The sequence below is a fragment of the Dioscorea cayenensis genome, chromosome 2, assembly GCF_009730915.1.
Source record: "Dioscorea cayenensis subsp. rotundata cultivar TDr96_F1 chromosome 2, TDr96_F1_v2_PseudoChromosome.rev07_lg8_w22 25.fasta, whole genome shotgun sequence".
NCBI lineage: Eukaryota > Viridiplantae > Streptophyta > Magnoliopsida > Dioscoreales > Dioscoreaceae > Dioscorea > Dioscorea cayenensis.
The window spans coordinates 1,741,731-1,752,846 of NC_052472.1; the positions used below are offsets into that span (position 1 = coordinate 1,741,731).

At 41.0% G+C, this 11,116-nt stretch overlaps 1 non-coding gene across 1 annotated transcript; it reads left to right on the forward strand.

Moving 5' to 3' along the window:
• The first annotated feature begins 5,716 nt into the window (after window positions 1–5,716).
• LOC120281326 lies at window positions 5,717–5,823 on the forward strand. Its single transcript, XR_005542535.1, has one exon. It is a non-coding gene; the product is annotated as a small nucleolar RNA R71 (small nucleolar RNA).
• Window positions 5,824–11,116: the final 5,293 nt, after the last annotated feature.

The following is an 11,116-nucleotide window of genomic DNA, read 5'->3' on the forward strand; positions in this document are numbered from 1 at the left end:
TGCGGATTTTCTGGGAGGAAAATAACGGGCTAGAAAAGCTTCTACCATCTCCTCCCATGTAGTAATAGATGCTCTAGGTAATGAGTGTAGCCACTACTTCGCTTTCCTTTTCAAGGAAAATGGGAAGGCTATCAATTTGATGGCATCATCTGTCACCTCATTTATCTTCAGCATATCGCATACCTCGAGAAAGCTCTCTATGTGACTGTTTGGATCCTCATCGGCCAAACCATTGAATTGTGCGAACTACTGCAGCATATGGATGAATGCCGGCTTTAGCTCGAAGTTCTGAGCTGTAATCGGGGGACGCACAATACTCGATTGTGTCCCCAACACTGAAGGTCTGGCATAGTCGGATAGTGTTCGTTGTTGCTCATTCTGTCCTGCCATGTTTTTAGATTCCTCTCCTTCCAAATCAGCTGAATTATGCTATTCTTCCATAGGTTCTTTCCCTTTTCTTCTAAGTGTACATTCAAGATCAGGGTCTCCTTCAATCAATATTGATGGATTCCCTCGGGTCATAACCTGGAGCTACAACAAAAAGAAAGAAAAAGAAAATCAGAATGATGATAGAATAAGAAGATATGAAATAGAATGTGTGGTGAAATAGCTAAGAAAACAAAGAGCAAAGTATCTCTAAACGCCTATTCCCCGGCAACGGCGCCAAAAACTTGACAAGGTCCCCTTGCGTATATCCCGTAAGTGCACGAGTTTGTCGAAGTAAAAATCCCGGGTGAGCGGGTATCGAATCCACAGGGAGTAAGGAATAAAAATACTTAATTTGATTCTTAGCTATGTGAGAGATCAATGATAATGAGTGTGATAATGATTCAATTCTCAACAATAAAAGCAACAAGAAAGAGAGCAAAAGTAAAGAAGGGGGGTAAGGCAATCGATAAAGATGGGGTACCCGGATAATGCTCTGCCTAGGATAATTGTTTCAAGTGCAAGAACCCTCTATTATGCTTCCTAATCAATACAATGGTGAGTCGTGGAAATCCTTAATTACATAGTCCCAAATCTAAGGTCAACAATGCCTAACTCTATACATGTCCCAGAGGAGAAATCGAACAATCTCAACACCTCGCACTCGCATAGAATTGCAATGAGCTCTCGAGATTCCAAGTGATAAATCTCTTCCTAATTATAGACCTAACCCTTTGGTCCAGGTGGAAGGTCCCTAACCACAATTGAGCCCTAGATACTAAGATCACCTCAACGCTTCACTCCGTTGCACGCGCAACTAAGCCCCAGCGGAAGTTCATCCCTTAGACCATTCACTCTATTATAGCCGCAAAGAACTCGAGGAACGGAGGTAGAATCTATCACGCCAGAGGGTAAAGGGGACGCTCCTGTACCTCTTGACTCACCCTCTCAACCCTCTCCAACCTAGCTTTGTCTAACGCTCGTGTTGTGTCACTCACTCACAATGTTACCAACAAGAACTCTCAACCCTAGTGTCACTCTAGGGGAAATGTTCATACAATCAAGCATTCAAGGTTGAAACTCACAATAAACATCAATTTATTGAAAGCATAATAAAGAGGTTCAAAGAAACAAATACATCCTAGGGTTCACAATACCCGAGTACCCACTAGGGGTTTAGCTCTCCATGGAGCTAAGTACAATCAATGAAATAGAATGTAAAAGAAATGAATCCATAAAGAAACCCCCTCAATGGTCATGTTGGTGGTCTTGTGGAGAATCCTCTACTCATCGTCCAAGAATTCCCTCGTCCGGTATAGGATACGCCTCGACGGAAGCTCCCCTACCAACCTTCTTCCTAAGGAATGACGATGTCAGAGCCGTAGAACCTCTCCAAAGCCTTGGCCAATACCCCTCGAAACCCTAGCCGAAGCCCTCTGGCAAGTTGGGGAAAAGATGGAGAAAAGAATACCAAAATCGGGGCTGAATCGATTTTAAATAGGGCTGGAATCGGGCGACTACACGGGCGTGGATGCTCCACGCGCCCGTGCAGAATTTCCACACGGGCGTGGATAATTTCCACATGCCCGTGTGGATTCTCTGTTTCTCTCGTTTCTCGGCCGCCTGTGAACAGTGCTACTACAGTGCGTACTACAATGTTGCTGCAGTGCTCTGCTATAGTATTCGACCTGAATAGCTTCCCAATTCCATACTTTCATCGGGGTAACGTAAACGGGCACACGTTCACGTCGTGGATCACTTGCTTCTTTAATGGTTTACACGTTGGTGGAGCTCTTGTTCTATGTGCATAAGTCAGAATGCTCGAATGTGATTGCCTTTGTGCCCCTCCAAATAGATATGCCCACTCCAATACGAGGAGGTTGGCACACACTCTAGCATATCACAACTGACTTATGTCTTCGCGTTTGAACCTTAGCAAGATTTCCTCCAAAATTGGTGCATTATGATCCACATTAGCCTATTTCCTTCATACTCGGCCTCATAACCCTACCTGCATAAAAGTAACATAAAAACACACATATTAGTGTAAAAACCCGAGAAAAGTAATGCTCAACATAAGAAATGAACGCTTCGCATTCGTATCGCATAAGCACTTATCACAAAGATAGATCCCAGACGAACAAACTGACCCTGATGAATGAATGATTCAGCAACAAGATGCCCAAGATGGATAGGATACTCCTCGAGGATGCCATACATAGTGAACAAGTAGGATTGTGTAACTACACCCGTGCTATCTTTCCAACCTCCAATAGAGCAGGAGATGAGAGCATGAATGTATCCGTGGAGGGGATTCACCAAACGAGTAGCCTTGTGCATATTTGTGGTGTCACTAGGTGCTAAGGACTTCTAATATTTGCTTGCACTCATGCCAAATTGATAATCAATGCGGTACTAATTAAGTAACGATGCGCTAATGAACTCATCATCATAAATTTCAATGTATTTTGCAAACTCCATGTGGTTCATTTCATGAATCTTGCCAAAAGCTTGGAACCTAATGGTACCTTTTCGTCGAATGAGAACACTCCTCTCATCTTGTTTTGCCTCAAATATGCTCAACACCTCCAATGTGAGTTGGCAAAAAGTAGGTTCATCGATTGAAAATAATTCCATCCAACCATTTTGAGCAAATAAAGCTTTCAATTGCTCATCCCACCTGAGTTCTCCTAGGACATTTGATAAGTGCTTGTGTGATAAGAATACGAAGTGTTCTTTCCTTATGATGAGCATTACTTTTATCGGGTTTTAAAGCTAATATGTGTGTATTTATGTTACTCTCGTGCATGTAGGGTTGTGAAGCCGAATCTTAGAGAAAGAAGCCAATGTAGATCGTGAGTGCACCATTTGGAGGAAATCTTAAGAAGGTTCAAACGGAAAGACATAAGTCGGGTTCAAGATGCTAGAATGTGTGCCAACCTTCTTGTATTCAAGCTAGCATAATGATTTGGAGGGGCATAGAGGCAGTCACATTCTAAGTATTCTGGCTTGTGCATGTGTAACAAGATCTCCACCAACGCGACCGTTCAGTGAAGAAGCAAAGGGATCTATAACGTAAACGTGTGCTTGTTTACGTTACCTCTATGAAAGCATGGTTTTGGGAGTGTTTCGGACTGGTACTATAGCAGGGCATTGTAGCAAAAATACTATAGTAGGTACTGTTCACGGCTGGCCGAAAAAGGAGTTATCCAGAGAAGCCACACGGGTGTGTGGATTCCTGATTCCAGCCCTATTTAAGGCTGATTTCAGCCACGATTTCATAATTTTTTCTGCATCTTTTCCCCAACATGAGAGAGGGCTGTGGCTAGGGTTTTGAGAGGTATTGGCTAGGGATTAGGAGAGGTTCTACAGCTCCGACATCGCGCTCCGTTTGGAAGAAGGTTAGTGGGAGAGCTTTCATCAGCACAAATCCGGCGAGGTGTATCCTAGGCCGGACAAAGGGACCTTTAGACGAGTAGAGGACTCTCCACAAGACCATGTCACGACTATCTAGGGGGTTTTCTATGGATTCATTGCTTTTACATTCTATTTCATAGATTGTACTTACCTCCATGGAGAGCTTAACCCCCTAGTGGGTACTTGTACAATGAACCCTAGGATGTATTCGTTTCATTGAACCTTGTTATTATTCTTTCATTAATTGATGTTTTTATTGAGTTCCAATCTTGAATGCATTGATTGTATGAATACCCCTTAGAGTGACACTAGAGTTAAGAGTTCTTATTGGTAACCCTTGTGAGTGCGTGACACACCACGAGAGTTAGACAAAGCTAGATTGGAGAGGGTTAAGAGGGTGAGTCAAGAAGTAGCGGAGCTTCCCCTTTCCCCTCCGGTGTGATTTATTCTACCTCCAATTCCTTGAGTTCTTTGCGGTCATAATAGAGTGAATAGGCTTAGGGATGACCTTCCACTGGTGCTTAGTTGCGAGTGCAATGGAGTGAGGCGTTAAACTGATTTTAGCATTTAGGGCTTAATTGTGGCTAGGAACCTTCCGCCTGGACCAAAGGGTTAGGTTTACATATAGGAAGAGGATTTATCACTTGGAATCCATAGAACTCATTGCAATTCTATACGAGCACGAGGTTGAGAGATTGTTCAATTTCTCCTCCGGGACATGTATAGGGTTAGGCATGGTTGACCTTAGATTTGGGACCATGTATTAAAGGATCTCCATGACTCATTAATGCATTAGTTAGGAAGCATAATAAAGGGGTTTTGCACTTAAAATTATTGTCCTAGGTGGTTCAATATCCGAGTACTCCATTTATATCGATTGCCTTACCTCCCCTTTACTTGTGCTCTCTCTCTTGTCTCTTTTACTTTTGTTTGCATTACATTTTACCACACAAATCACTATTTATATGTCACTTAGTTAAGAAACAACTTATGTATTTTCAATCTCTATTCCCTGTGGATATGATACCCACTCACCTGGGATTTTATTACTCGACAAACCCGGGCACTTACGAGACATACGCAAGGGACGTTGTCAACATTCCAATCAATATGCCGAAAAGTACCAAATGGTTTGGTCTTTAAATTTTCATAGCGAGACTTGTGAAGAGAACAAGAGAAACAGGGTTCTTCGGGGATGTGAGAGTTATTCCTCAGCGGTTTAGAAGTGAGTTTCTTGACGTGTGGCATTCCTTCATCAATAATAATTCAAGTAAGAATTAAAGGAATCCAAGAGGGTGCATAATGTGGCATGAAAATGTATAAAAACATGATGAAACTCAAGAGAATAGGATCCATACGGGCATATGGAGCCTGTATGGATACTATTCAAGTTGCAAGAGGCTCCCATCATCATGAATTCGAAAACATTTGTACATGAATTCAAGATAATTCAAAGACATAGTGTTCATACCACACAATACAAGCTAAACGCTTGAAATAATCCACACAAAAGCTCAAGAAAGTAAGAAGAAAAGAAGAGAAAAATTTCATGCCATCAAGTTTCTTACCAACAAAAGCTTGAGAGTACTTGAGTTTAGCTTGAAGAAGAACACTCAGCATGTCTAGCTTTCGAGATAACACATCAACCTTTGCAGCAAGAGCATCCTTAGCATTGACTTCATAAATTCCGGTCCCTATTTGTGGTGCACCTCTTGAGGCCCAATGAGACTCATTGCTTGCTATTGATTCAAGGAGTTGCTCGGCTTTATCAGGGTACTTGTTGCTAAGAGAGCCTCCCGCTGTGGCATCAATTAATTGATGAGTTGCATAGTTCAACCCGTTGTAGATTATCTGAACCCGCATCCAAGAAGCAAAGCCATGATGGGGATATCTTCGAAGAAGGTCTTTGAATCTCTCATATGCCTCAAATAATGTCTCTGACTCTCCTTACTTAAATGTTGAAATTTCTTGTCTTAGCTTCGCCACTTTGCTAAGAGGAAAATACGTTCCCAAAAATTTTTCAACCATATCTTTCCGTGTTTTGATCGATCCCGGAGGTAAGGATGTGAGCCACTGATATGCCCCATCTCTCAAACTGAAAGGGAATAGTTGTAGCCGGATTGCATCGTCAGTCACCCAGTTTATCTTGAAAGCGGAACATATTTGAAGGAAACGGGAAAGATGATCATGGGCATCTTCATTTGCAACACCATTAAATTGGACTGAATTTTGGACCATGCCGATGGTGCTTGCCTTGATCTCAAAATTATTTGTGGCAATGGATGGTTCTTGTACACTAAATTCTTCTCCCGTGAATTACGGCCTTTCATATTTGGATAAGGTACGTCTTTCTTCAGCCATGATTACAAATTTTGTGTCCTCAATTTCAAAGTTTCTTTCACTAGTGCTTTCACCAACTTCTCTAAGTCTTCGATGCAAGGTCCTTTCAATCTCTCTGTCAGGTACAACTAGATTTGATGGATTTGCTCATGTAATGCACTGTACCTTGCAAAGTCAAGAAACATACAGGAAGTTAAGCTCAAAAAGAAGTAAAATAAAAGAAAAGAAGAAATAAAAGAAAAAAAAATGGGTAGAGCAATAAGCTAGAAGTTTCCTAGAATTCCTTCAGTCCCCGGCAACGGCGCAAAGAACTTGGTTGTGCTTTCCCGCAAGTGTATGGGGTCGCCAAGTAATACCCTGTGAGTGACACAGGGGTCGTATTGCATGGGGCTAAGGAGCTCCTATTACTCCTCCATCACTTACTTTCTAACCTTACAACTTAAACATGGTATTTCACTCTAATACATGCAACAGTTCTAATAAATCACAAGTATATCAATTCCAAGGCAAGCAAGAAATCACAAGAGCAATGATGATGATAAACAAGCCTAGGGATGAGGATCCCCATGAGGGTCATCATGATATATGGAAGCATAAGAACAACATAGCAAGGGCGATTTAGACTGATAATCTCAAAATTAGTTCAACCCCAATCTCTCGCCGGTTAAACCCTAATCCCATACGAATAATGACAAGAATCTTTCCCTAATCACATTCCTATGATTGCATTAAGCGAAGGAAGATCAAGCAATAAGGATACACTTAACCTAAGTCCATCCTTATAATTCGGAGGGGCTACCAACATCCAATTTCTCGGCATGTCGATACAAGAATACCCCTTCTAGCTCATTCATGATCTAGTACATGCGAGTAGGTCACATCTACTTGTAAAACTCAATAAAGAACTAAGGATCTCTCCATTTTATAGTTTTAGACATGAAGAACATTGAGTAAAACCATAAATCACACCAATGCATTCCAAAATAAAAGCATCCATAATACATGATGAACCTCCCCAAGGTTCACCTACATCTGGTGGCCTTGGGGGTCTAGTGTGCCATCATACAAACAATAATCACAAACTCAAGAAACATAAGAAATAAAAGCATAAATGACACTCCCTAGTCTGAATGATGGTGAAGAAGAACAATGCCGGCCGAATGACGCTTACTCTCGCCCAAGGAATGCCGAATGCTCCTCCTTCCTTGATGATGAAGCTCTCTCCTTGAAGTTCAAGCCCTTGATCACCTCCAAGCCTCAAGCTAAACTCTCCCCAAGATGATGTCTTCGTTTCTCCTATCCTTCCCCTAAGTGTTAGCTGCCCAAGAATGTCAAAAGTCCCTAAGAATGGCCTCCAAATGCCTTCTTATACCCCCAGTATACTCCCTCTCCAAACCAGCCCGTATGCCTTCAAAATAGACTCAAAACACACTCAAAATGGACTCCATATTGGCAGTATACTGGCTCAAATTGGCCTCCATACTGGCAGTATACTGGCTCAATGAGCTCCTCATTAAGGTCGTTTGGGGTAGGCAAAAATGCACTTCAGCTCACGTAATAGTATCCATATTGGCTCAATGATCCCCTCATTGAGCCAGTATGACTTCAAACACATTATCCTTTTATTAGGCTACAATAATCATCCTGGGCTCAATCCAGGGTAGCAATAAGGCTGTATTCTATGGTTCAATTCCCGACTCAAAAAAACTCCAGGTGCTATAGTGGCAGCTACAGTGATTTTGCTATAGTGCGTATGCTACAGTCCTACTGCTACAGTGAATCCGCTGAAGTACCGCGACCTGGTTTTCTTCTCTTTTTCATCCAAATTGTATCTTTGTGTCCTCCATGGCATTTCTGTGCCCTGCAAAGCAAATAACACATGATTAAGCACAAAACGGGCATCAATCCTTATAGAAATACATGCTAAATATATTAAATATATATACTAAAATACATACATTTAGACACTTATCAAGCGGATAGCAAAATTTAACAGCAAGTAAACATAAGAAAACCCTAACGCACGCCATCTCTAGGATAAAAAACTAGACAAATAGATAATTAAACGTTTTATCTTTATTTTGATGATGATTCTAAACGTATCCTTGTTTACCAGAAATCGAAAGGGACTACGAATTGCTACTCCCCTCTACAATCACGTACACACGAAAGCCTTTGGGAATCAAGCAGGTGTGCTAGTAGCTCAATAAACAACACTTGTTCCTCGGCTTGAATAGCAAGCACCCGAGATCGATCAAGGAGACACAAGAAAAAAACAATTTTTTCTTGGTCTCGAGATCCGATCTGTAGAGAAGAGAAAAAGGGGTTATAGGCCCGGTGATGGCGGCGGGTTCCGATGGTGGGCATCGGCGGCAGGTTCCAGTAGTGAGCACTAGCGGGGCGGCTAAAGGAGAAAAGGGGTGGGTGATGGCTAGGGTTTCTCAAGAGACTATCTCTTAATCACTATATTGTTACTCTCTCATATTAGAATTAGACCATCTATCTATATTGGAAACCCAAAACCCTAATTTATGATAAAACCCTTCACTCCTTATCAAATTGGGACTCTTTTCTTTACTTGATTAATTAAACCATTTTAATCAACCAAATCAATTAGATTGAATTAACACTTAATAAGACCCAACCCGAATAAGCTATTTGGTCCACCTAATTAGGTTTTTTACCAAAACCCTAATCAAGTGGTCTAATAAATAACAAATACTGAACCTTAATCTCGACATTCTTAGTGTACAATAATTGGCAATGAGCTTAAACAACTTTAACGCTCATAAATCATAATTATTCTCTAGTAAGACAATACGATTACCCAATACTAAATGAAGGTCAATTTTGAGAATTAATGGAACCTATCGCAACCTTATACAATCCTTTGCCATTGAATATGTTAATTAGCACAAGGCATGGAGCGAGATACCTTTATTTTAATGGTAATTAATTTCTTGATCTCTTAGTGAATTGACTAGGTCAAGTACATGATAACTATTATCATTTCCCTTGGGCATGGCCATGCATTACTCAGCCTTACTAATCAAATGGCCAGTGATATTTAGTCTTTCTACATAGAGGAGCAATCCCTTCACTTCACTCATGTCTCTTAGCATGAACCATGGCATACCTAAACATACCCGTACTTGCCACTCAGTTACAAATGATGTTAGGCGTAAGTTAAAGCATGTAAGGATTCATCTGAGATCTATAGTGATTTTAGGTCGAAGGATGCGAGTTCAAGAATTGCTTGAGAACAACAAATAACTTTACAACTATGTAGTGTTCTCAAAAACGGATCGATCCTGGTACACTATTTCCTAACTTGGATCTATGTCCTTTGATTGATATCCCATATCCTATGACCCATAAAACAAGGCCATCTCACAAAAGACATACTAGTCTTAATTTATTTTAATTACCATGAAAATAATTGACTAGGGACATTTAGAATATTGTTGTAGTTTATGTTCCAAGGTTTTACTATCCAAATCACGCATTTGTTAGCTTGAGCAGAACCAATATTTAAGGATGTTTTATCTTATTAACTATGCACAGGAATAATAAAAGATAAAATGATGCCTCATAATAATTATTCAAATAATAAGATTTCATACAATGTAATGGGGCTAGGGCTTACACTAACACCTTATGGCCCTTAACCTCACAAAGAAATTTTACCAAGTGCCTTAGTTGTGTAAGGTTGTTGTAAGGACTATCTTGAGAGCCTTACAACACATTTTATTGTGTTCTTTGTTGCCAGTAACCTCACCGATGTCTTACGCACGTAGTGGATATCTCAAAAACCTTACAAGCTGCTACTTAGAAGCCCTCACAATCGTAACCCAAGTTGTAAAGGAGATGGAGCCCATATAGGAGCCTTACGCCTGTATTAAAACATTCGTAGGATCTTATAGTCAAAACTTAAGTCTGATGAGTGCACTTTGCATACATATTTTCATACCCTAATTTCATTGTTTTACTTGTTCTCAAGTGTACTTTTATAAATGAGTAGTGCTATTATGGGTATTCTTGTCATATGTGCAGAAATCAAGTTTAAGTATGTTTTGGGGAAAATTCGGGATGAAAATACCCCATTGGAGTTGAAGTGATCAAGCCTGACATGGGCGGGACACAATCATTTTATACCCCCCGAAGTTCTCAGCCAATTCTTGACGCCGTAAGATTTCGGTGCTGAAGGATAGTTGCAAGATCGACATGGTCAGGACACGGTCATGTCAATGCCCCCAAAAAACGCAAGCCACGGGCGAACTCATGGAAAAATTATTGACACGAGTTGGGTGCACATGACACGATCATGTCATTGATTCGCACGGTCACAACACGATCATTTCCTTGCCATCGACCTTTGCTAGCTGAGACACTCCTTGTCTCTTATGTCATCCCCAGCATGACACGGTCTGAGACATGATCATACATAGATTGTGTCGAACACGAAAAGTGCCTTTTAACTCCAGTTTTAAGGGTTCTTCTTCATCTTGTTTCGGGAATCTGTTTCTTCACAGGGAGGACTTTGATGAGGATGAAGAGTGAGCTTATCCATAACTTCTAGGGCATAAAGGAGCAAGTTGGAGGCATAAGGAAAGTTGTGTTAGCACAAGGAGCTCGACATTGGAGGCATATCTTAGAGTGAAGGAAGTCATGTCTTCTTTCTCTGGATCTAGTCCTTTCTCCTCCATGTTGTACCCACCCATGAGGGGCTAACCGGCCATGGTACCCCGGGGTGGGAATCTTATACTTCGGATGCTAAAAACACCAACATTATTTTGTTCTATGTAGTTCTTTTATTTCTTGTGTTAATTTTGTGTTGGTATAACTCGATGTGTGTGATGTTCATAATTGTTTGGGTATGACTCAATGTGTGGATTGCGATAGTTGTGATTACCTAGCGTGATTGCAAAACTTG